The 26,819-nt window shown below is 46.4% G+C and overlaps 1 protein-coding gene across 1 annotated transcript in view; it reads left to right on the top strand.

Moving 5' to 3' along the window:
• The first annotated feature begins 13,811 nt into the window (after positions 1 to 13,811).
• Positions 13,812 to 26,819, top strand: part of DCHS1 (dachsous cadherin-related 1) — a 35,000-nt gene continuing 21,992 nt past the window's right edge. The window contains exon 1 of the mRNA XM_059930995.1: positions 13,812 to 13,891. The gene's annotated coding sequence lies outside the window, so the exon portion shown is untranslated. The remainder of the gene's footprint in view (positions 13,892 to 26,819) is intronic.

The raw sequence follows: 26,819 nt of genomic DNA, 5'->3' as shown, positions 1-26,819 counted from the left end.
TGCTAGTACCTCGATCTTGGACTTCCCATCCTCCAGAACTATGAGAAATTTCTATTGTTTATAAATTACCCAGTCTGCAGTATTTTGTAATAACAGCCCAAATAGACTAAGACAATTTTATAATGAGTACTTTTGCCAGGCCTTAGTTATGGAGATAGACACTTAAGGGTTTGTGTAGGTTTGAGGGAAAAGTCCAAAATCTTGTGTTGAGGGCAAAGGGGATGGAAGAGAGCTTTCTCGTTCGCCACTGTGGCTTCCATGGCTCCTCCACCCTTATGTAAAGCCTCTTTTCTTTGGGGACTCGAGACCTTGGTTGACCACCTCCTCCTGATGTTCTTGGCCTTAGCTGCTACAGGATGCCTGAAGCACCTGCTGGCCCAACGTACAGGAAGTCAGTTGGCAAGCTTGCAGTTTGAACTTGTCTGCCTTTGAGGAGAAAACATACACAGTGTATAGCCCAGAGCTAGTCACAAAATGAATCGTTAAATTCCGTCAGTCTCAGACCTAACAGGATGGGCTAGAGCAGACAGACAAAATATCAGGAATTCCGAATGTGACTGAGAAGTCAGCATGGAGCTAGCAGAGATAAAAGCAAGTACAGGAAAGTCAAAACTCTGAAGGGGTTTTGTAACACTGAGAACCCTACCCCACATCTGTCTTTTTTATAACAGACTGGGCCATTCATGCCAGGCTGACTAGGGGTGAAGGTGGGGGAAGACAGCTTCTGATCACTCACACATTCATTCAAGTCTTAGGCCCAGAGTCTTACTCACCATCCCAACCTTGGATGCCCCATTCAAGACTCTGCCCCTGGGACTTCCCTGGTGGCGCAGTGGTTAAGAATCCTCCTGCCAATGCAGGGGACACAGGTTCGATCCCTGGTCCGGGAAGATCCCACATGCCGTGGAGCAACTAAGCCCATGTGCCACAACTACTGGGCCCACACACCACAATTACTGAAGCCTGAGCGTTCTAGGGCCTGCGTGCTGCAACTACTGAGCCCATGTGCTGCAACTACTGAAGCCTGTGTGCCTAGAGCCCGTGCTCCACAACAAGAGAAGCCACCACAATAAGAAGCCCATGCACTGCAACGAAGAGTAGCCTCCACTTGCCGCAACTAGAGAAAGCCCGTGCTCAGCAACGAAGACCCAGTGCAGCCAAAAAATAAATAAATAAATAATAAATTTTTAAAAATTTTATTGAAAAAACGACTCTGGCCCCATAGTTCTTTATTGTTCTCTCCTACTGAAGCCCATCAATCCAGCCCGCTCTGTTTACCATGCCTTTGACCCTTTCATGACCAGATCTACTTTACCCCTGAAGCTTTATCCTCCAGAATCTCACTCTCTAAACCCAGCTTCTTGCCTCTGGGTCTCCCTTTGCGCACATATCAAATTTTCAAACTCTAGTCCTCTGAACTCTTCTCTCCCTGTATATACCAGGCCTTTCTTCCTTTTCAACCCAGCCTGGATATCATGATCCAACTTCACCTGTTCTCATGGCAGCCCCTAGTCAACCCCATGTCTTTCTCTCCCACCCACTTATTAATTACCAGATTTCTCTACTCCTGTGCCCTCATCACTAAGAGCTCCTAGGAACAAAAAATATCACACAACCACTCGCACTGGGATCAACAGAACCAGGCCCTGAACACAACAAGCCTGGATTGCTCAATCCTACCATCTCTTTGACCCCTGCAAACTTTCTCCACTTTTCTTAAACTCTTTGTATCATCTTCATCTCTTAGTATAAGCACTTAACTTCACCTCCTACTTCCCAGAATTAAAAAAAAAGGAGGCTGTAGGCATGGTCTTCTCAATTCCCTATCCTCCTGATCTTTATCTATATTTAGGAACTAGGCAATAAGTTGAAAATCTATTTACTGAAGACAGTTCACCCAATGACCATGCTCCGAAAAGCTCAATTCATCAAATTTTCCAAAGTTATCAAGTTTAAAAATTGTTGATTTTGAGCACCAAAATATTTGGTAGAGTTATCAATTCACCAAAAATTTGTTTCTATCAATAATGTATAAAATTTATAGAAATTGTGTTGTGTGGAAAGATTTAATAAGCTTATGGATTCACTCTTTTTTCTTTTGCTTTTTTTTTTTTAGTTTTAGTTTTCAATTAATTTCAGCTTGATTTAGTTTAGTTTTAGTTTAACCAGAGTCTTCTCATTAGGTCTGTTGTATAACCAGATTTCAATCAAACTGTTGAATGTCACTTTTGTGTGTGATACTCATATCAGAAACTTAGGATTCAGATGCCTAAAATGAATATATAATACTCGTTTGATCAAGCTGATAAAAAAATCTAGGAATTAAACAAAGTTAAAAACAGCACTAACTCATTCTGTGAAGCCATTATTACCATGATACTAAAATCAGAAAAAGACATTGCAAGAAAAGATCAATATCCCTTATGAATATAGATGCAAAATTTGCCAACAGAATACTAGCAAACTGTATCCAACAACATAAAAAAAGAATTATACACTAGGACCAAGTGAGCTTTACACCAGAAATACAAGATTGGTTACCATTCTGAAATCAATCAGTATACAAAAATCAATTATATTTCTACACACTAGCAAGGAACAATCCAAAAAATAAATTAAGAAAACAATTCCATTTACAATAGCATCAAAAAGAATAAAATGTTTAGGAATAAATTTAACAAAAGAAGTGCAAGACTCACACACTGAAAACTACAAAAGATTATTGAGAGAAAATGTAAAACGCCTAAATAATGTAAAGATAACACATGTTCATGGATTTGAAGACTTAGTATTGTTAAGATGCAGATACTCCCCAAATTGATTTAGAGATTCAACACCATCCCTATCAAAGTCATGCTGCTTTTTTTTTTTTGCAGAAATACTAAAATTCATATGGAAATTCAAGAGACTCAGAATAGCCACACAAAATAATCTTGAAAAAGAACAAAGTGGGAGGACTCATACTTCCTCATTTTAAAACTTCTACAAAGTAATCAAGACTCTGTGGTACTGGCATAAGGACAGACATGTAGATCAAGGGAACAGAATTGAGAGGTCAGAAATAAACCCTTAGATTTATAGTCATTTTTTTTCTTAACAAGGATGACAAGAAAATCAAATAAGGAAAGACAAGTCTTTTTAACAAATAATGATAGAACCAGCTATCCACATGTAAAAAATTAAAGTTGGACCGCTACCTCACACCACATACAAAAATTAATTCAATGGATCATAGACCTAAATGTAAGAGCTAAAACTATAAAACTGTTACAAAAAAATAGCAGTAAATCTTGTCCTTGGATCAGAAGATGATTTCTTAGATAGAATGCCAAAAACACAAGCAACAAAAGGAAAATAAGAGGGAGAAGGGGCAACATAGGGGTGGGGGAAAAAAGGGTTATTTAATGTGATTATATGAAATCATGTGTGTGAAACTTGAAAATTTAAAGCGCTACAGAATTTAAAGAATCATTTAATTTAAAAAAGTTTTTTAAAAAGGAAAATAAGATAATTATTTAAGGAACAGAATATCTAAGAACTGTGGGACAATAACAAGAACTATGGAACAATAACAAAATGTATGTAATGGGAATACCAGAGGAGAAGAAAGAGAGAGAGAAACAGAAGAAACATTTGAAGTAATAATCACTGAGAATTTTCTGAAATTAATGACAGACACCAAACCACAGATCCAGAAAGCTCAGAAGACATCAAAATAGACACTGAAAAAAATCTACACCTAGGTGTACAAAACTGCAGAATATTTAAACTACAGAAAATATTCAAACCACAGAAAATCAAAGGCATAGAAAATCTTGAAAGAAGCCAGAGAAGAAGTTATACAATGGCCAATAAGCATACAAAGAGAGGCTGAACATCATTAGTCATTAGAGAAATGTAAATCAAAACCACAATGAGATACCACTTCATACCCGCTAAGATGATTATAATAAAAAAGATAAACATTAACAAGTGTTGGCAAGGATGTAGAGAAATTGGAACCCTCATACACTCCTGGTAGAAAGGTAAAATGGTGAAGTTGCTGTAGGAAAGTTTGGCCACATTTCCTCAAATATTTCCTCAAAATGGTGAACATAGTTTATAATACATAGTTACAATGTGTATCATACCAGCAATTCCACTCCTAGGTATATACCCAAGGATATTGAAAAAGTACGTCTACACAAAAACTTGTATGCAAATGTTCACAGCAGCATTATTCGCAATAGCCAAAAAGGGCAAAAAATCTAAATGTCCATCAACTGATGAATGAATAAACAGAATGTGATATATCCATAGAATGGAATATTATTCTGCCATAAAAAAGAATGAAATACTGATGTATTCTACAACATAGATGAACTTCAAAAATAGGATAAGTGAAAGAAGCCAGACACAAAAGGCTACCTATTGTATGATTCCATTTATATGAAATACCCAAAAAAAGCAAATCCACAGAAACAGAAAACAGATTATTAGTTGCCATGGGCTGAAGGGAGAAGGAAATGGGGAGTAACTGCTAGTGAGTATGGGGTTTCTTTTGGAACAATGAAAACATTCTGGAATTTGATTGTGGTTGATGGATATACAACTGTGAATATACTAAAAACCACTGTGAACTATACAGTTTAAAAGGATGAACTTGGGCTTCCCTGATGGCGCAGTGGTTAAGAATCCGCCTGCCAATGCAGGGGACACGGGTTCGAGCCCTGGCCCAGGAAGATCCCACATGCCGCGGAGCAACTAAGCCTGTGCACCACAACTACTGAGCCTGAGCTCTAGAGCTCGCAAGCCACAACTACTGAGCCCACGTGCCACAACTACTGAAGCCCGCACGCCTAGAGCCCGTGCTCCGCAGCAAGAGAAGCCACGACAATGAGAAGCCCACGCACCACAGTGAAGAGTAGCCCCCGCTCACCACAACTAAAGAAAGCTCGTGCGCAGCAACGAAGACCCAACACAGCCAAAAATAAATAAATAAATAAATTTATTAAAAAAAAAAAAAAAGGATGAACTTTATGGTATATAAATTGTATCTCAATAAAACTGTTACTTAAACAAATAAAAAATAAAATCAAAGTAAAAACTTTATTTAGAAGTAGTAGCAACTACATAATCAAGGATAAGAATAATCAGAGATATTCCTAAAGTACAGTCATCCTATTGTGACGTGAATGGGACTGGCAGAAATTCTACAAATGTTTCTTTGATGTCACTATGGCAGGAGGCCCATTCATCAATGGTCATCATGAGATCTTAGAACAATTATCTTTAACTAATGAACTTATATAATTAATTGTAGCACTTACTGTAGTAACTATTAATTCCATTTACCAACCAGTATGGAAATACAGTATGGCCATATTTCAGCCCATATCTATATACCTATTAAAATTATAAGTGCACAAAAAAGTGTTTTTAAGAAGGAAAATTATGAGATTGAAAATGTTTTGAAAGAGAGAACCACCCCACCCCCGCAAGATTGTTTATATTTGACATTTGAGTCATTGCACAACACTTGTAGAACAAAATACACAAGAACTTCTCAGTCTCAAAAGTTTAGATTCAAAGTAAGGAAAATTTTAGATTACACTGAACTTTGGCCAGCCATGGCAAAATGACTTCAGTGAAACAGCAAATAAATTAAAACTAAAACTGAGCTAAACTACACTTCAAATGAGTCAACTGATAATTTGTAGAAATGTTCAAAAGTAGTTAAAATCCATACAACCATGCAATTGTTGTAAACTTTACACATAATTAAAAGAAACAAAATTTTGGTAAATTGAGAAAATTGGTGAATTTCAGCAAATTGATCATTCTGTGAACTGAAATTCAGAGAACTGGCTCTCCTTACTTCCTATCCCAGAGGATAGGAGTCCTTCCTCTTCTCCACATTTAATCCTTCCACCTGTGTTCTAGATTCCATCTGGTTCTGCCTTCTCTGGCTCCTGCCCTGTGGGAGAGAATCAAGAGTCTCCTTTTTCCTTTCCTAGAGTCTCTGCAGGGAATTGAAATCCTTCAGAGCCTGGAAAATATACTTGGTCTTGGAAGATCCCAACTCAAACAGTGCTGGACTCTGGCCATTTTTTTAATACTCCTGCTCACTTTCTCCAGGGCTGGGCTCTACTGAAGAGTGCTAATGACTGTGGTCTCTCATGAGCATTTGAACGGGGGCTCAGTCTCAGAGCAGTATGCAACCAAGCAATGATGCTACCCGGTGCCTCCTCCCGCACTAAGAAGGAACAATTGGATAACAGAGCCAATGAGAATTGTTAGCCTCCCATCCTGTCATTCAGGATCATCATTTACAAGGCAGGCCTTTTGGGTCATCTTTCCTTTTCCATTCGATCTTCCCCACATTCATCTGTCCTTCCTTGCCCCTGGTTAATTTGTCCTTCCACTGCTTCCCAGAGTTTAGCCCTTTTCATCGTGGACTCTCCTCCCAATCTCTCCTGTTCTGAAACCACTAAATTCTCAGCCCCATTATACACCCCTGAGTCTCCACTTCCTCTAAGAGAGTTGGCTTTGTTTAAGTACATCATTTCTTCACATTCTTCCACAAGTCTAGGGAGGAGAGAGAAGTTATCTCCACTCTTGGGGCTCCCTAAGGCCCAAACACACATAAGTACTTTTCCACACCTCCCCCAAGTCTTTGAGAATCATACCATCTTGTTATTCAAGCCTCTACCCTCCTCAGTGTTGTCATGAAATGACCTTTCTTTTTCATCAAAGACTTTAGTATAGCTGTGCCTGTACCCTTTGTTCTCTCACCAGCATCCTCAACTCCATGGTCCTTTAAGCCTGTAAGGCCACCAGCCATCATTCCTCTTAACAGTGTCTCCATTCCTTTAACACTTTCCTCAAAATCACTAACATACTGCCTCCCTCAAGCCCCATTTTTCACAAACTCCAACTCCTCTCCAGAGAGAATGGGATCACCAGGTATGATGGCCTCAAATTCCCACCCTGTCCGCCCTCCTTCTGCACTGCCATCATACCCTCATGCATGCACTTATCTGCATCCTCACCCATCTTCCCTTTCAGTCTTGAAGGAGGAGGTACCTCTCTAGGTTAAAAACCAATTCCTTCCTGTAGCCATGGTTAATTCCTCAGACCCTCCTCTCTCCTCTGGGACCTTGCTCCACTAGCCATTGCCTGTCCATCAACTTTTTACCTGCGGTGTTAAACAAGGTCCCAGTGCTTACTTCCCAGCAACTGTTCCTCAATCCTTCCCTTCCCCTCCCCACTCCTCCTCTCAGCCTCCTGTTACCTATCCTTTCTCTCTTTCCTTGCTGCACTCACTGAGTAGTAGTTCTTCATCCTCCTGTCTCACTAGCATCCTTTCTTTATTCTGGAAAAAATATTTATATTCTTTCTTATATTCAGCATAAACGAATATTATTTATTCATTTATCCATCAGTGGACACTTAGGTTGTTTCCATGTCTTGGCTTTTGTGAATAATGTTGCAATGGACGTGAGGTGCAGATATCTCTTTGAGATAGTGATTTCATTTCCTTTGGATATACCCAGAAGCAGAATTGCTGGATCATATGGTGGTTCTATTTTAAAATTTCTTGAGGAACCTCCATAATGTTTGCCATAGCGGCTGTACCAGTTTACATTGCCACCAGCGGTGTCCAAGGGTTCACTGTTTCTCCACATCCTTGCCAGCATTTTTGATGTCTTGTTTTTTGATAACAGCAGTCCTAACAGGTATAAGGTGGTATCTCATTGTGGTTTTGATTTGCATTTTTGTGATGATTAGTGATGTTGAACAACTTTTCATGTGCCTATTGGACATTTGTATATTTTCTTTGGAAAAAGATCTATTAAGATCCCTTGCCTGGGGCTTCCCTGGTGGCACAGTGGTTGAGAATCTGCCTGCTAATGCAGGGGACACGGGTTCGAGCCCTGGTCTGGGAAGATCCCACATGCCACGGAGCAACTGGGCCCGTGAGCCACAACTACTGAGCCTGCGCTCCGCAACAAGAGAGGCCACGATAGTGAGAGGCCCGCGCACCGCAATGAAGAGTGGCCCCCGCTTGCCGCAACTAGAGAAAGCCCTCGCACAGAAATGAAGACCCGACACAGCCAAATAAACAAATAAATAAATAAATAAATAATAATTAAAAGGTGATAATAATTTTTTTAAAAAATCCCTTGCCTATTTTTAAATTGGATTATTTGGTTTTTTGCTCTTGAGTTGTATGAGTTCCTTGTATATTTTGGATATTAATCCCTTAGCTGATACGTAGTTTGCAAATATTTTCTCCCCTTCCATAGGTTGCCTTTTCATTTTGTTGACGGTCTCCTTTGATATGCAGAAGATTCTCAGTTTGATGTGGCCCACTTGTTAATTTTTGCTTTTGTTCCCTTTGCTTTTAGTGTCAAATCCAAAAAATTGCCAAGACCAATGTCAAGCAGCTTACCCCTTATGTTGAAGTTCTCCTAGGAGGTTTATCGTTCCAGGTCCTAATGTTCAAATCTAATCCACTTTGAGTTGATTTTTGAGTATGGTGTCAGATAAGGGTCTGGTTTCATTCTTTCGCCCATGGATATCCAGTTTTCCCAGCACCATTTATTAAAGACACTATCCTCTCCCCATTGTGTATTCTTGGCACCTTTGTTGAAAATTAATTGACCACCGGGACTTGGTGATCCAGTGGCTAAGGTTCTGTGCTCCCAATGCAGGGGGCCCGGGTTCTATCCCTGGTCAGGGAACTAGATCCCACATGCCGCAACTAAGAGTTCGCATGCCGCAACTAAGAAAAATTAAAAAAAAAAAAGATCCCGCATGCTGCAACGAAGATCCCGCAAGATCCCGCACGTGGCAACGAAGATGCCGTGTGCCACAACTAAGACCTGGTGCAGCCAAATAAATAAATAATTTTATTTTTAAATATTAAAAACAATTGACCACATATGCATGGGTTTATTTCTGGGTTCTCTATTCTGTTCCATTGATCTATGTGTCTTCTTTTATGCAGATATCATACTGTTCTGATTACTATAGCTGTGTAATACAGTTTGAAATCAGGAAGTGTGATGCCTCCAGCTTTTTTCTTCTTCCTCTCCTGTCTTTGAATCATTAGGATCATCAGCCACATCCTAATTTCAAAGTCTAATGGAGACCTATCAGACCTCATATTACTGTGGTATTTTTACTCTGTTGACGACTCTCATTCTAGTAGCTGTTTCCTTCCTTGGCTTCTATGATAACACATTGGACACTACTCTCTTGTTCAATTCTTACCTCATTGGCTGCTCTTCCCAATCCCCTTCATGGCTCTTCTTTTGTTATCCACGCTTAATGCTGCCCAGGCCCTCCTTTCACTACATATTCTCTGGAGGTGACAACATCCATTCTCATGGTTCCACTTAACCACTATAGACTGACAGACTGATGTCTCCAAAATATCTATCCTCAGCTCACCTGAGTTCCAAATTTTATACTCAACCACATCCTAGACATCTTCATTTGGATATCTCACATACATCTTAAAGTCATCATGTACAAAACCAAATTCATTATGGTATGTCTCTCCTCTCAAACCTGTTCATCCTTTTCTTCCCAAACATCATGAGTAACATCACTAATGTACGTCCCAGGAAGACAGAAGTCATCTTACACTACACTCCTCCCGCACCACCACTCCTCACATCTAGTCAGCCACCAAGAATTGTAGTCTCTGTAACTTCTCTCATATCTTACTCCTCTTTTCTAATCCTATGACCACTGGCTTAGTTTAGATCCTCATTACAAGCTGGGCAATTGAAACTGACTCTTGCCTATTTTCCTTTGATCCTTAGTATTGAAGCCAAAATGATGCTGATGTCACATAACCTGATCATTTCCCTTATTAAATAAACCTTACAATGGCTCCTCAGAGCCTGGACTATATGCATGATAGGTAATATCCTCCATGATTTGGCCCCATTTACCTTTCTTGTTTTCTCCTTTCACACCAGCCCGTATGCCTTACACTCCAGCCAAGTCAGTGTACTCAGGAACCACCAACACTTACCACCTGTACACCAGCCTCCACGGCCAAGGGCTATTTTCTTTCATGCTCTTGTGATTTTGAACATGGTGCTGTTTACTCTGCCTGAAAGTCCTTTCTCCAACTTCTCCCTCTGCTATGATTCTACTCATCTTTCAAGATCCAGTTCCAGCATCATCTTTGTGACACCATTTGCTGACATCCCAACCCCGGGCTAGATTAAGAATCTTCTCTATGCCCACAATCCCATGCTTTCCTCTATCATTATACTACCCAGTGCCAATGTGCAGATCTGTCTTCACAGCTTACTGTGAGCTCCTTAGTCATATCCTCACTATGTATCTTAAGTATAAAGCTGGCCACTTATATGTGTCTTCAGTAAATAGAAGGAAGTAAGAAAATTTAGGTTCTCCTATTGGAAAAACTCTCTGGCCCCCTAAAACACCTGTCCCCTCCCCCTGCTATAGATCTCTCTCCTTTCCTGTAGTCAAGCCTCTTTAAAGAACAGGCTCTACTCCATGTCTTCAGTCCCCCCCTCCACCCTACCCAACTCCTTTACTGAGTGCTGACTAGTTTCCACCCCGACCTCTCCACCCACCCCATTGTCCCCAAGGTCACCAGTGGTCTCCCTCTGGCCAAATCCAATGGATACGTATCAGTCCTTGCCTCCCTGGCCTCCTCTGTGTCAGTCAACCCTGATGAACACTCTCTGTCCCATGGCTTCCTTTGGCTTTCCCTTGGCTTCATTGGCACTGCCTCCTCCCCTTCTTCTCCCTCTCTGGCTACTCCTTCTCACTCTCCTTTGAAGGCTGTGCCTCCTCTCCTCAACCTTTAAGTGCTGGAGCTTCTTAGGGTCTGTCCTAGCCCCCTTCTCTTCCCAGTGTACATGCTGTTCCTGAGAAATCTTATTCACTCCCTTAGCTTCATTTACCATTTATCACATTTCCCATATAAGCCAACCCAAACCTAAGGTGATTCCTCATTTTCCCAATGAGAAAATCCAAAAAGCTTTTTGACCAACCTGAAACTGTATACCTTCAGGGATGAGGATGAAACAACCAAAAGTTTACTTCTATCAGTTAATGGACTTTATTATACATATATTTAAATTCACATATCATCATGAAGTATAAATATTTATAAATAATATATTGATTTATAAATATTGCTTTCTTTCCATTCTCATAATTCCATAAACAATTTAATGCATACTTTTAACATGAATTCTCCAAAGCAGTGTCTTTCTCATTATTAGGGTCACTTTTTCAGCCATCTTACCTATTTTCCAGAACAGATGATCTTCTCTTCAGTCTAAGTGGAGAATTTGGGAGAGGACACAGCACAATTTGAATCCATTTGTGATGCAGTCATTGGAAACTGTATCCCAAGTCACAGGTCCCCATTTGCATCACTCTAGGGCAGCTGGTGTTTGGCATGCATCCTGCAAGAATATAGTCATGACCTCTAACAATCACTTAATGTTTTGCCTTTTAAAAATAACTTTTTAATTGTTAATTTTTTTACTGAAGTATAATATTCATACAGAAAATGGCCCAAGTCATAAGTGTTTGGCTCAATGAATTGTCACAAAGTAAAACATCCATATAACATCACTCAGGTCAAGAAAGAGAATATTTCCAGCAGCCTAGAAGCCCCTCCCAAGTACTACAGTATTACTTTTAAAGGCACTTTTTATAAAGCATATTTAGAAACATTCAACACATGCAGTTGTGAGACTATTACCAGGAATAGCTATCAAAGCTGTGACTATTGATTCTGTGGCAAATGACCTATATAGGCATCCAAAATAGCATTGTTGAGAGCATTTCAGGTTAATGGGTCTTGCCCAAACAGTAAAAATAGTTAGCATTCATGGAGCACTCACTATATGCCAGGTACGAAGTACTTTATATATATTAAATACTTTAACCCTTAGCCCCACTTTATAGATGAGAAAACTGAGGCAGAGACAGGTTAAGTAACTTTTTAAAAGCCACACAGCTTGTAAATGGCAGGGTCTGGACCCCAAGCCAGGCAGTCTGGCCCCAGAGTCCACAAGCTTAGTCACCATACCATACTGCTCTATCCAGTGGTTTGTTGTTCAAAATAAAGTAAATGAGAGCAAACCCTGTAATATGAGAGACTTTGTAAGGACTGAAATGTAAGGTTACTCCCTCTTTCCTTGGGATGATTTTAGAAAAACAAAACAGCAAAAACCTCACCCTATATTCAAGCTTATACGGTATTTGCTGATGACTCCCAAATATTTATGTCCATCCCAGACCACTCTTCTAAGCTGCAAACCTACCTACCCGACAGGCACTTCAAAGTTAGCAGCCCAAATCGAAAGTCATCATCTTTCTAAATCAGCCTCCTGCAAGCAACTCCTGTTCCTTTTGTCCAACACAGTGAATGTCACCACCATCCACCCAGCTGCCCAAGCCAGAAACCTGGATGTTATCAAGGATTCCAGCCTCTTCTTCACTCCCCTATTTCAAAATCACACTCTCTTCTGCTTTAAATGAAAGTGTGTTCTCTCACCCCAGAAGTTCCTGATTTCTTTGTACCATTTGCACATGTCTCAAGTCAGAATACCTTTGGATTCACAGCCTATACTCAGTCACAGGAAGGACAGAGGAGGGATCAAAACTCTTCCAGTTCTTTAATACTGTCTGCCTCCATCTGATTTACTTCTTTCCATTTTCTCTGCCAGTTGGCCCCTCAAGCCCCTTCCCACCTCCTTGCCTAGTTTCCATCTCGCTTTCCTTTTCTGAGGAGTATACCCTGAGTGAGACCACCATCCCTAAATCTCCTCGTTCCAATACCCTCCATCTGGAGCCTCAACTTTGGGATGAAAGAGGAAGTGAGGGAAGGAGAACTAATAAAGAGCATGGGTTAAACAGAAGTGACCAGGAGGAGAGAATGGAGAGATTAATATGGAAGAAGAGGATGAGGAAAGAGGGATGACAGAAGGAAACTGGGAGGGAAAGCCACGTGGGGAAGAGACAGGGAAAAAGGGACAGGGAGAAGGGGTTGGGGGAAAAGAGGTGAAGAGAAGAGGTGGGGAGACAGGGAAAGGAGAAGGGCAGGCAAAGGACATGGGGAGAACTGGTGTGGAGAAGAGGCTGAGGAGAAAGGATCGAGAAGGGATGGGGACAAGGGGCTGGAGAGGAAAGATGGGAGATGGGGCGAGAAGAAGAGGGTAGGGAGAAGGGAGAGGGGAATGGAGAGAAAAGGGTTGGGAGGGAGAATAGGGCAGTGAGGGAGAAGAGGGGACGGTGGAGGAATGGGGGGTAGGAAAGAAGATGGAAGAGCAGGACGAGAAGGAGAAGGGGACGAGGAGAGAGGATGTAGAGAACGGGATGGGAGAAGGGGACAGGGCGCTTGGACCAGGAGAAGGGAAGAGAACGGGGACGCGGGAACCGCGCAGCGCTGGGGCCGGATCCGGCCGGGGACTGGGGCCGGGAAGTCTAGGGGCGGAGGGAAGACTGGCGGGCGCTGGGGGGGCAGCGGCGCGGAGCGCGGGTGGGGGCGGGGGCGGGGGCTCGCGGGCGGAGGGGCGGGGGCTCGGGTTACCGCGCGGAGGGCGGGGGAGGGGAGGGGAGGGGGCGCGGGGCCGCGGCGGCGAATCTCGCTTCCTCCTCGGGGCGGCTGTGGAGGAGGCGGCGCCCCGGCGGCGGCGACGGCGGCGGCGGACGGACCGATCGACGGGCGGGGGCTTGCGAACCGACGGCCGGCCGCCCGCCCGGAGCTGCTCGCTGGCCGGGAGACAGCGGTGGCGGACGATGCGCGGCCCCAGGCCCCGCGCAGGCGGGCGCTGCCCAGGGGGCTGACCGCGCCGGACGGCGCCCCAGGACCGGGCAAGGGAGCCCGCGCCGCGCGGAGGTCAGTGCCCGCGGTCGCCCGGCCCGTCCGGCCGCACCCGCCGGGCCGCCGGCCTCTCCTGGGCGGCGGTGGCGGCGACGGAGCCGGGGGCTTTGTTCTGAGCCGGAGACAATGGGGGAGGGGGGGGCCTGGGCCTGCGGGACGAGGACGAGCGTGAACGTGAGCGTGGGGGCAGGGCCTGGGGGTCTTTGTGTGCGTGTGTCATCGAGTCGGATGTGTGGCGGCGTGAGTGTGCCGGGGGTGTGGGCAGGGTGTGTGTGTGCTCCTCCGAATGTGAGTGTGAGCGCGAGTGCATCGCCTAGTGTGAGTCAGTGCGTGTCACTGGGGAGTTTGTGTGCGTGTGTGTGTGTGTTTGGCCGTGTGTACGTGCGTGTCACTCCGAGGGTGTGTGGGTCAGAGTGAGTATGTGTCTGGTGAGCCAGTCCCTGTGAGGGAGTGTGTGTGTGTGTGTGTGTGTGCGCGCGTGTGTGTGTGTGTTGCCTGCCTCTGTGGGAGCCATGTGTCAGAATGTGGAGGATGGGTGTGTGACAGAGACAAACTGAGACAGAAACAAAGAAACTGAGGGGGGAGAAGTAAAGAGAAACAGAGGAGAGACAGGCGAAGCCCGAACTGGAGGTCTGTCACCCAGACTGGTGTTGAGTTTGTGTCCAGGATGCCTAGATGGGAATCCTGTGCAGGGGACGGAGAGAGGTCACTGCGGGCCTAGCCCCACGTGGAGGGGGTGGGGAAATGGAGGTCTAGAAGTACAATGAGCTCAGTGTGGCGTGGGCCGGGCTCACAGCCACGGGGTCATAGGCCAGAAAAATATTGTTGCTTATGTCAACTCCTCAAATACCCACAGGGGACACAGTTGCAGGCAGCACACATCCACAAGAGATGCCTTCACAGCCATCACACAACCCCCGGAAGCACTGTCAGAGCCACTACACATTTACAGAGGGTGCTTTCAGAACAGCATACACCCACGTCAGAAATGGTGCAGCCAACACATTCCCACAGGATCACTGTCAAGGCCACCACAAACCATGGGAGACACCACTGCTGCCAGCACCTTTCCGGAGACACTGCCACAGCAATATACATCCAATGGTAACCCTGTCACAGCCAAGCCATCATCTAGGTTATACTTCATCAGGACTGCCTGTACATCGCAGGTGTCTCAGAGACCTGACACTAACAGGAGGCTGTGTTGCAGTCACCCTTACCAACACCCATGTGTATATCCCATAGGAAACACAGTTTTAGGTGTCTTGCATACACCACAGACTGAGCTGTCCCAACTGCTGAATAAACTCCCATTAACTTATGATACTCACACCATGGCTTCTTCTCACTCATAGACTTCGCAGGCTTACCCTCTGGGAAGTTCCCTGAAAACTTGGGGACCTACATCAGTCTTCCCCTCACCCTATACCCTGCTATGGTTCCAAGTGTCCCTCCAAGTGTAGCCTCACAGTTTCTTGAGCTCTTTAGGTCCTGTTACCTTCTCCCCTCCCACGACCACTCTGTATAATTGGTCCATCTCTAAAATTCTGAACTCCTACATTCCACTCTGCCCACAGCCTCCAGTGTCCTTCGAGCTCCCGGATGCCCTCGCTCCCATTCCACTTACTCTTCAACCTCATAATGACTCCTTGCCCTTGACCTCTTTGCTTTGTCCTAATCTGCCCCTTTCTAGCTTTGTGCTCTCCTTCCAGTTTATATGCCCAGGACCATCACTTCACCCACTCCTTGGCCACTCTTTGTTCCGTTTTATTGTTGTCCTTGAGACCACCCATCCCACAAAGTCTCAATCCTAGCTGGAATGATTTCTCAACCACACCAAGTTATGCTTCTATAAATTCATGCTTCTATAAATTGCACCCTCAACTGGGCCCTCCATAAATACATAGATGAAATTTTTTCTATTTTTTCACATCCCTCATTGTTTTCAGCAGATTAATTAGTCAACTCGCTGGATGATTTATTCTGCAAACACCTACTAAGCACCTACTCTGTGCCAGGCAGTGTGGTAGGTGCTGGCATTACAAGGGTGAACAAAATAGACATGGTCCTTGCCCATATGGAGCTTACAGGCTATGGGGTGAGCTCTGTACCATGGCAGCACATAGCAGGGAAACCTGAGCCCTTGTAGGGAGACCAGAAGAGGCTTTTGGAAGGAAGTGACATTTAAGCTGAAGCTTGATAGATACATAGGGAGTCTACCAAGCAAAGGAGAGGTGGAGGTGAGGTGGAGTGGGTGGAAAATATGCCAAGCCTAGGGAGCCGCAATGGAAAGCCCACATGTAAGAAAGTATTGTATGTCTGAGGGAAAAAGCAATCCAGTGAGCCTGGCACTAGTAGCATGACGTGAGGGCAGGTCACAGAGTCTGGGAGAGGTAATGAAGGGTTAGTTAGGTCATGCAGTTCTTGTAGGTCATATGAGAGCTTATGGAAGCCAAGAATAATTGAAAATCACCGAATCATTTGAAGCTGTGGTGTGATATGATCAGATCTGTCTTATAAATACCACTCTGACAGCAGTGTGGTGACTGGAGGGAGGAGTCTGAAAAGAAAGGGATAGTTGGCTGTTGCAGGAACCCAGGAGGGGATAATGCTGGTCTGAACTGGAGGAGTGGCAGTAGAGGACGAGGAAGTAGATAGTTTCAAGAATTCTTTAGGCAGTGGGGTCAGAAGGGCTCAGTGACAGAATGGATGTGGAGGCTGAAGGAAAGGGGAGAAGGAAGAGTAGACATGACAGACACACCTGGTCTGTCGGCCACTCGGAAAATTGAGGCCATCCAGTTTGAATTCCCTCGGCTGTTGCAGATCCCACCCCCTTCGGCCTCACTTGACAAATTACTCTGAGTCTTATCCATGTGTCCAGTTTCTCCCTCTGTACCCGTTCCTCCTGTGAGCACATGAAGAGCCTCCAGGCTCTCCTACCTTCTAGGTTATAATACCTCTCCAGGTATTAACCCCGTAATACCTGACTAGCTAAGACGCTCTCTCACGTTGCCTCACTGCCACATTTTGTGAAAGGGTCTTCCGCACAGAGCTGTTCCCACCTCCTCACTTCCCATTTACTCCTGCCCCATCCAATGTAACTGCTCTCCCTAAGAGAACATGACCTCTCACCTGCCAAATTTAGGGGCTCTTTTCAAAACTCCTCAACTGCTTGACCTCTTGGCAGGGTCCAACATTGTTGACTGTTTTTTTCTCTTTGAATCATTCTTACGCCTTTTGAGCCACTATTTTATTCTGTCAATATTTAATGAGCTCACTGCTAGGTGGTGGGGATACTGTAATAGAAGACACTATTCTATACCTACCCTTGGCAAGGGAGACAGACAAACAGATAATACAGTAGGGTGGGATCTGTGCATCTCTCTTTCAGAGCACCTCCTGGCTGTTCCTTCTCAGTCTGCTTTGGGGGCTCCCTTGGGTGGCCCCTAAATGTTACTGTTTATTAGGGTTCTGGCTTGGACCTTCTCATTGTCTCACTGTATACACCCCTCTTGGTCATCTGTCTCATTCATTTCCAGGGCTTTAATTATCATCTGTATAAGCTGATGACTCCCAAATATCTATCTCTTCCAGACCTCTCTTCTGACCCCCAGACCTGCAGGTCTGCTTCCTACCTGATCTTTACTATAGAGTCCATAAACCCCTTAACATGTCCAGACCTCATCTCATCATTCCTTCCTCCCCCAAGCCACCATCCCCACTCAGTTATCAAGCTACCAACCCAGAAATTAACCGTAGCCACTCCCTTCTCCACATGTCCCATAGCCCAGAAAGTCATTGGGACCTGTTGGTTCTACTTCCTTTCCAGCTATCTCTGATATCCCATCCCCTTTTATCCATGGCCTCAGCTACTGCCTTCACCATCTTTTCACATGAATTACTTCAAGAGCCTCCTAACTTGTCTCCCTAGACGTCTACTCTTCCCTCTTCCAATCCAGTCTTCTCATTGCGGCTCTCCCTAAAGTGCAAATCCAGCCACGGCATTCCCTGCTCAGCATTCTTTAGTATCCTACCACTGTCTTGGGTGAGATCTCTACTTTAAGGAGGCTTAGGAGGTCTGTCATGACCTGACTCCCCCAGCCTCCCCACCCTCTCCCATTTCCATAGCTCCCTCACATTGCAAGTTCCAGCCATACTGAATTCCTTGTAGTTCCCCAAAGATACTGCGTTCTTCCATGCTTCTGGCCCTTTGCACATACTGCCTGGAAAAGCCTTTTACTCCCTTTGTCTCCTGGCTAACCCCTTCCCATCCTCAGCTCTAGTCTCAAACCCTGCCTCTCCTGACCACCAGGCAAGCTTGGGACCCTCTTGTCTCACTGTTGTCATTACCTCTTCCCTTTCTGTCTCTCTGCCTGGGCTGGGATATCCTTAATGACAAGGTTGTATATTATTCATCTTCATGTCCCCGGACCCCTCTACAGATGCTTGGCAATGAACAGATGAATGAATGAATGAGGCACCTCACAGCACCTCCCTCACCCTCATTCACTCTTCAGAAGACTCACCCCTGTTCTCAGCTGCCCACACAGTAGAGACATTTTCACACACGCCCACTTACCCACTAGAGACATTTCCACTCCCCTCCCCCACAAGTTGTCCTTCCTCACCCTACTGTCTCTCCTCTTCTCTCTCTTTCACCTGGACTTCTCTTTTCCTGGATCCTCTTCCTCTCCCCTATTGTACTTTATTTCCCTTTCATTCAGCTAGCAAATATTTAACAAACACCAGAAATTTGCAGATCCAAATCTACTGGGCCACGTGCCTGTTGGGGTTCTTGGAGGGAGTGGAAGACGAGGAAGCTGTGACATGCCACCAGGCCACAGGACTACAGTGCCTCTCCATCTGCTCTACTCCACCAGGCCCCCTTCCCTGGGGGTGCCACGGGCTGCTCCTTCCTCTAACACCCCCTCACATACACCACTCTGAGCCCTCCTACTCCTGGCACCCAGGCCCCTGCTCCTCCCTGTATCAGGTTCCCAGATACTTGTGCCCTCGTCTTCCTCTTCCTTTTGCCTGTCAGTGGTGACAGAAGCAAGACTGGACTCTCTGATGCCCCGGTACCTGCAAGCAAAAGCCCCTCCCATGGGTTCATGGTATTGGATCCCATCTTTTTCCTGGTTTCCTGCTGCCTGCCCCTTCCTTCAGCTCCGGTGTCAGTGTTTCCAGGTAATCCTCTGACTTCCGGGCATTTCAACCTCTGCCACTTAGGAGGGGCTTCTCGGTTCCTGTGTCCCCTGGTGAGAGGGCACCTCCTTCCAGCAGTCCCACCTAGAACCCCCAGGCCTGAGTCAGGATGCCCCTCTGTGTTCGCTTAGCACAGTGGAGTGCCTTGTTGTTTATGTTTTTCTGTCTAAGCTGCTCCGTGGAAGGAGCTCTTTCCTCTCAGAGCCTAGAACACACTCTCATATGTCTGGTGAGGAAGGAGGAAAGGGAGGAAAGGAAGCGGGGGCGGGGGGTACACCTCACACCTTCCAGCCTCACCATTTACCACCTGGATGACCTTAGCTTCTCTGAGCTTCCCTTTCCGCAGCTGAATATGGAGGTAACAGTAAGAGAGTTGTTCTGAGGATTGAGAAAGAAAACAACTATTAAGTGCTCAACTCTTAACTTAGTTCATTTTACTTCCAAGATCTCAGTCCCTCTACTACTCTCTCCTTCTCCTCCACCTCTTGCTTCCCCAGGCTCGTTCTTCCCTCTACGTCTCCAGCTTCTCTGCTAGCTCCAGCCTCACTGGCCTCCTCTGCAGCCCGGACTCTACTTGTGAGAGTCAGATCTTAAGACCAGGTCCTTGCTGCTCATCCCACCACTGTAGCTCCCTCCCCCTGCCCTGCCCATCCCTGCCCAGGCCTCCCTACCTGTGAACACCATGAAGGCAGGGACGCGATCTGTCCAGGTCACTGCTATGTCTCTAGTGCCTAGTATGGTGTTTGGCACATGGTAGGTCTTCAATAGGTACTTATTGAATAAATCTATTAGTGAATCATTTCACACACATTGCCCTGGGCCCACCTCTCCTATTTTTCCCTTTGTCTCCTGGAGACCTCCAAGCATCCTCTGGTCACTTCCCCTCTAACCACCTGACCCCATGCCCACCTGACCCTCAACCTGGACTCAGAACTGCCTCGTCACTGATCACCTCCTGCTCCGACCCACCTTGCATATACTGCTGGAGTTACTCTCCTACACGCAGCTCTGCTCAGGCTGCTTCCCTGTTTGGTTGCCTGGCCACTTACATGAACGTTTATCAGGCTGTTCCGAGCCCTCCAGCAGAGAAGCAATATTGTGGAAGAGAAAGCACTAGCTTTGGAGTCCATCAGAGCTATGTTCCAGATGTTTCTCTGCTACCTAGTCTGAGCCTCAGTCTCCTCATCTGTAGAATAACACTTATCCCAGGGTTATTGTGAGTGTCTGGCACGCAATAGCAGCCAACATTTATTGAGCCTTCACTGTATACCAGCCACTGCTAAGTTTTTTGTCATTCTTTCATTTAACTTTCATATCAACCATATAAAGTAGGAACTTTAATCCCCATTTTACAAAAGAAGAAACTTAGGTCTAGAAAGGTTAAATGGTTTTCCCAGGATTTCACTATAAGTGGCGGAGTCAGAATTTGAACTCGAGTCTGTCAGACAGCAGAGCCCACCTTCTTAACCACTGTAATAATAGTTCATGCTTGTGTACTTACACAAGCATGTTTGTGTTCACGCTTATGTGTGCTTACTGTGTGCAACACACTATTCTAACTGCGAATACACTGTAGTATTATTATTGTCCCTATTTTTTTTATGTGGACCATTTTTTTAAAGTCTTTATTGAATTTGTTACAATACTGCTTCTGTTTTATGTTTTTCTGTTTTTTGGCCATGAGGTGTGTGGGATCCTAGCTCCCTGACCAAGGGTCGAACCCGCCCCCCCTGCATTGGAAGGCGAAATCCTAACCACTGGACCACCAGGGAAGTCCCTGTCCCTATTTTATAAATGAGGAAATGGAAGCACTGAGCATTTCAGTGGCTCACCCAAGATTACACAGCTAGCAAGTGAGAAGCTGGGGAGAAATCCCAGAGTTGGTTTACCCCCAGAGTCCATGTCTTCATCACTGTCTGGTCCTACCTCACCATGATACATTGCCTCCATTTTCTAGGAGTGCAGTAAGCATGTGTTGATGAATGAATCTATACTGACATCTGGTCTATGGCTAGTTGTTAGTTGATTCATTCTCTATCAGTTCCCATTGCAGGAGGCTTGCTCCCTTAGGACTCTCCTGAAACGATTCTCCCCAAGATCACTATGACCTCCTGACTGCTAAAACCAGTGGCCGCTTCTCAGTCTTCATCTTTCTTGACCTTTCAGCAGCATTGGACACTATCGCTCTCTCCATCCTTGTTGAAATGCTCCCTCCTTTAACTTCTGAGCTACGGCCTCCTTCTCTTTCTCCTCCAAGAAGAATAACGCTCTCCTCAGTCTGCCCCTTGAATGTGACTGTTCCCCAGGGCTCTGTCGTAGACTCTCTTTTCGCTCTACATGTCCTACCTGATGGATCTCCATACCCATGGCTATGAGTTACTCCTTGATTGGTCCAAATCCATCTCCAACCTAGACCTCTCTCCTAAGCTCCAGACCTGCAAATCCAACTGTGTTTGGGACATCTCCATGGGGAGACCTCAACAGGAACCCCCAAAATGGCTTCTCTTCTGTGGTGTCCTAATGGCACCACGTTAGTAATCAGGCCAGAACCCTGGAGTCAGTCTAGAGCCCTTCCATTCCCTCACCCTTCCTGAAGGGCTGGTGGCCAAATCTTGTCAACTTCACCTCCTCACATCTTTCTTCTCTGTGTCCTCTCTGTCCCGCTACTGCTGACCTGGGTTACAAACACCTTGTCCTTGGTGTCCCTCCTCCCATAGGTTCTCTTCTCCAGGCCTCCATTGTCTTCCTAGGTCTCTCCCCTGAAATTTCTTCCTCTCTTCATCTTTCCCTTCTCCATGAATCTCAGGCAGTATGGAGTGCATAGTCCTGGGATCAAATCAAGGCTGTGTTAACTCAGGACAGTTGTTTCACTCCGAGCCCCAGTTTCCTCAGTGGAAGGTGGGATGCCTTCTTCACGCGGTTGTTACGATGATAAAATAAGGCACCGTCTATGAATTGCCAGCACACTAACAGTTCAGAAAAGAAACTTTCCCTCTGCCTGCTCTGCTCACATCCATCCCCGGCCTCTCCCTGAGGTGCCTAATGGGACCAGTCCTCAGGAGGGACAGAGCCAGGCCCGGACACTGCCCTGGCCACCCATCCATGAGGTTGTCCTGGGGACATCCAAGAAGCCAGCTTGTCAGCCTTCTCCTCCCTCCTCCCTTACTAACGCCTCCTCTCCTCTTTACCCCCTTCCACCCACTCCCCAGCCCTAGCTCCCGCCTTTATTTACCGCCCCCCACCTCTCCAGCCCAGCTGTTCCTGTCTCTGACGTGCCTCCCCTTTCTGTATGAACTGCACTCACTCTTTCCTTTGCTGACACACGCTCTCCCTCAGTCCTGCTCCGAGTCATCCCCCATGAGAACTCTCGCCTCTCTTCCTCTCCTTTATGCCTGGCCCTGTATCTCCACCTCCCTTTGCTCACCAAAGCTACCCTCTTCTTCCTCCACTTCTGGGCCAATCTGCCTTTTGCAGCCCCCTCCTCACCCTGTTGTCTTTCTGGTCTCAGCCCCTCCCTGGCTCTGGGACAGGAAGTTGAGGGAGGAGACCTGTGAGGTACCAGCTCCCCCAGCCTGCTTCCCCTCTGCACCTTGGGCCATTCCTCTGCTTCCTTCTGGAGCACCCTTTCCCTTATGGTCCCCCTACTACTCTCCCCACAGCCCACCTCTTTCCTCTCCCATGTTCTCCCTGCTCCCAGGTCCTATAGACGCACAGCCTGCTGGTGGGGGGGGGGGATTGACATCACATTGCAGGCCCCAATGAACAGTCTCGCCCCTCCCCCTCCTAATGAGAACCAGCTGTGGTTCCAGAGGCCCAGATGTGGGGCTAGAGGGGGAGAGCAGGATGGAGCCAGAGGACAGAGTAACAGGACCGGGACAGGGTGAGGGCATGTAGCAAGGCAGAACTGGGTGGGGGAAGAGATGTGACCAATCTGGGGGCAGAAAGAAGACAGATCTGGGTAGGAGGCAGGACAGATTGGGGAAAGAGACAAGATGGATGGCTTAGGCCAGGTCTGGGGGAAGGGATGGGACAAACCTGGAGAGGGAAAGAGACAGGAACAGAGAGGAGGAGCAAGTCTTGGGGAAGAAGCAGTGAGAAACAGTGGACAGATGGGGAGATGGTGCTGAGAAGAGAGTTGGAGAGAGGATGAGACAGTCTCGGGAGAGAGTCTGGAGTTCGAGTTTGGAACTAGAAGCCCTGGAGCAGGAAGTGATGAAGCATAGTCCAGACAGGCCCCAGGGACCTCGAGGTCACAGCTGCAGCCGCAGAGCTGACCACGAGTGCCCCAACAGCGTGTGTGAGAGCGTGCCGGCGTGTGGGTGCATCTGCAAGTGTGTGCGCGGGCCTGCCAGCGTGAGTCTGTGCAGGGGTGAAAGTGGTTTGTCTGTGTCCATGAGAGGGAGGGGGTGTGAGTGTGCCTGTGTGTATGTGTGCGTGTGCATGTGTGCGCGCGCCTGTTTGAGGCCCGCGAGAAAGTGTCTTTCTGTGTGTATGTGTCTGTGTGGGCAAAAGCATGCCTGTGTGTGTTTGCATGTGTGCCTGCACGTGTGTGGGGGGTGGGGGAAGGTTCCAGGTGAATGAACATGCCCATCTGTGTGAGTGAGCATCTGTGTGATGCTCCTCTGTGAGGCTGGGTGTCTCTGTGTATGTTAGAGTAGCTCCTGTCTATGTGAGTATGTGTGTTGAGTGTGCCCGTCTGCATGTAAGTCTGTGCATCTGTGTGCCTGGCTGTGTGTGGGTCTGTGACTTCGTGAGTAGGCACCTTTGTGCATCCACTGTGAGGGTGTATGGGGGAGTTTGCATTGAACAGGGACCCAGGAGGGCACCAGGGTCTACACAGGTTGGGAGAAGGGACATCTGCCTGGGCCTGAATCCCTCCTCCTCAAGGCTGATCATTCACCTGAGTTTTATCTCATACCATTCATACATCCTTTCAATCAGAAAATGTATTGATCATGTGCTATGTGCCATGCTCTGTGCTACACACAAAGGTGAATAAGATACAGTCCTGGCCCTCAAACAGCTGACATTCTGGGTTGGGGACAAAGAATCCTAACACAGAATGTAAGAAGTACATTGAGGGCTTCCCTGGTGGCGCAGTGGTTGAGAGTCTGCCTGCCAATGCAGGAGACACGGGTTCGAGCCCTGGTCTGGGAAGATCCCACATGCCACGGAGCAACTGGGCCCGTGAGCCACAATTACTGAGCCTGCGCATCTGGAGCTTGTGCTCCACAACAAGAGAGGCCGTGATAGTGAGAGGCCGGCGCACTGCGATGAAGAGTGGTCCCCACTTGCCATAACTGGAGAGAGCCCTCGCACAGAAATGAAGACCCAACACAGCCATAAATAAATAAATAAATAAATGGATTATCACGTTAAAAAAAAAAAAAAATGTTCATTCTTTAAAAAAAAAAAAAAAAAAAAGAAGTACATTGACCTCACTATCCATTATCCCCACTCTGCTTTCTCTCCACTGACTGATTAAATGAATAGGACCAATTCCTAACCCTTGACCTCTAACCCAGTCTCTAGGCCTAGATCCCTGCCCCGGCCACTGCGCCATCTCTCTACACACAGCCTCTCCCCTCTCTGAGTCAGGCCTGTGTTCACTCTGACCTTCTTGTTCTGAATTCCTCTGATCTGTTATTCCATGTGGAAGCTCCACAGACTTCACAGACTTGAGCCTTGGGGAGAGGGGTCTTAGTAAATCCTAGAACTCTGAAGCCAGGGATGGTGTTGGGAACCGAGGAGAGAGCATCTACCAAATGCCCAACTCTGAGCTCCTTGTTTCCATTGCCTGTAACTCTCCTAAAACCCCACAAAGTAGGCATTAACATGGCCATTATATAGCTTAGGAAAATAACACTCAGATTGGACTCAAAGCCAGCTCAAACTCCAGAGTCCCAGCTCTTTTCATTGCCTCACACAGATGGGAGAGATGGGGGTTGGAAGTGTAAGCAGAGGGTCAGAAACTCTCATCCCTTGGGAGGACAGGAAGTCCTAGAGCAGAGCGAATCTAGAAAGACCAAAGGACACACTTCTGCAGCCATTTCTACGGCCACACTCCTGACCATGGTGCCTCAGGGGCACGGGCTCACACGCGTTTGTGTGTGTTGTCTGAGTTGGCGTGTCCAGGGACGTTTCTCCCTGTGTCAGTAGGTGAGGGTGGTGGTGTGCAGTTATGAGGTTCTGCACATTTGTTCAGCACTGATTGCCTGCTCTCGTGATACCTCTACGAACTGCTGGAGAACCAGAAACTAACTAAGACCCTCAAGCTGCTGTCCTCAAGGAGCTTTCAGTTCGGTGTAGGGGGAGGGGTGTGACGGGCAGACACATGAACAAATCAGGGCTGCTGTGCAATTTATTGTCAGTGTGCATCAAAAGCAGTGAGAGCCCAGTAGGGGATACCATAGGCACTGCAGGGAGGTCAGAGAGATATCATAGAAGAGTCCACTGAAGACAGGATATTTGAATGGGATCTTGAAGTTTGAGTAGGGGATGGCCAATTGGACAGGACTTTTAGAGGATATCTCAGGGCAAGAGCATGGTGCATACAAGGCAAGGAGTTGGGAAGGATCAGGTGATGGGTTTAGTGTTGGAATGCAGGGTGCAGTGGGGGAAGGTGAGTGTGGGGCACAGTGGAGAGGTTGGCAGGGCTCAGGTCAGGAAGATATATTAAGGAGGTTGGGCTTTGTCTTGCGAAAAGAAGTTCTATACCTAGTGTCCATGAACCCGTGAAACTGCAGACACAGTTTGGGTGTATGTGCATCTGCATTTTTTTGTCCGTAATGGGCAGCAGTTTTCTGCCGTCAGTAATGGCAAACCAGTGGAAGCCTTTTGTCGGGACTGGTTTGGTGAGAGTTGTGAGGATAGCTCTGGTCAGGTGGACATGGATCAGAGGGTCCAATCCAGGAGACATGCGGGCCAGGAAAGGGCTGTGGCAGGAATCGAAAAGAGGGATGACAGTGCTTGGACTGGGACAGCAGCAGTGTGGAAACATAGGAAAGGGCAGACTTGAGACATGTCTAGTTAAGATGGTCAGGTTCTGAAGACTAATTGGAAATCAGGACTGAAGAAAAGCAAGGAAAGCAAGGAGAGTTTCTGAGCGGTGGTGCTGTTCACAGGAAAGGGAATGGAGGAAGAAAATCAGGTTGTGGTGAAGGTTGGGGATACATTGTAAGGAAGTCCATTGTATGGATGGACATGTGTCTCCAGTGCTCTCCAGAGCTGGAGATTGCAAAGTCATCAGCACATAGACGGTACATAAAATGATTGATACATTTGAACTGAAGGCATGGGAGTGGATAAGATCACCCAGGCAGTGTGGTAAGTGGGAAAACATGCGGCCCTGGACTGAGTCCTGAGGAGCACCAGTTTTCAAGGGCAGAGGAAGAACTTGCACAGGGGACTTTAGAGTGGACATAGAAGTACAATGGAAGCAAGAGGTGGGGGGTCACCATGGGAGGCTGATCAGTGTTTCAGTGTTCCAGAATGATCCAGCAAGAAGATAACAAAGTGTCCATTGGATGTAGAGTATAGCGATGATTGGAAGCTTAGTGAAAGCAGTGTCACAGGAGAGGAAGACTCTCTGTGTAGATGGAGGAGGGGGTGAGAGGTGAGAAATTGGAGGAAGTGAACAAACCTTTCAGAGAGGGCAACGTCTCCACGGATTCTGCTCTCACTCAGTCCTTAAAGGCCTTCATGGGGCTTTAGGCCTCCTCCTTCTTGAACGTCAGCA

The sequence above is a fragment of the Balaenoptera ricei genome, chromosome 8 (genome assembly GCF_028023285.1).
Source record: "Balaenoptera ricei isolate mBalRic1 chromosome 8, mBalRic1.hap2, whole genome shotgun sequence".
NCBI classification, from domain to species: domain Eukaryota; kingdom Metazoa; phylum Chordata; class Mammalia; order Artiodactyla; family Balaenopteridae; genus Balaenoptera; species Balaenoptera ricei.
This window is presented reverse-complemented; position numbering and strand designations above follow the sequence as displayed.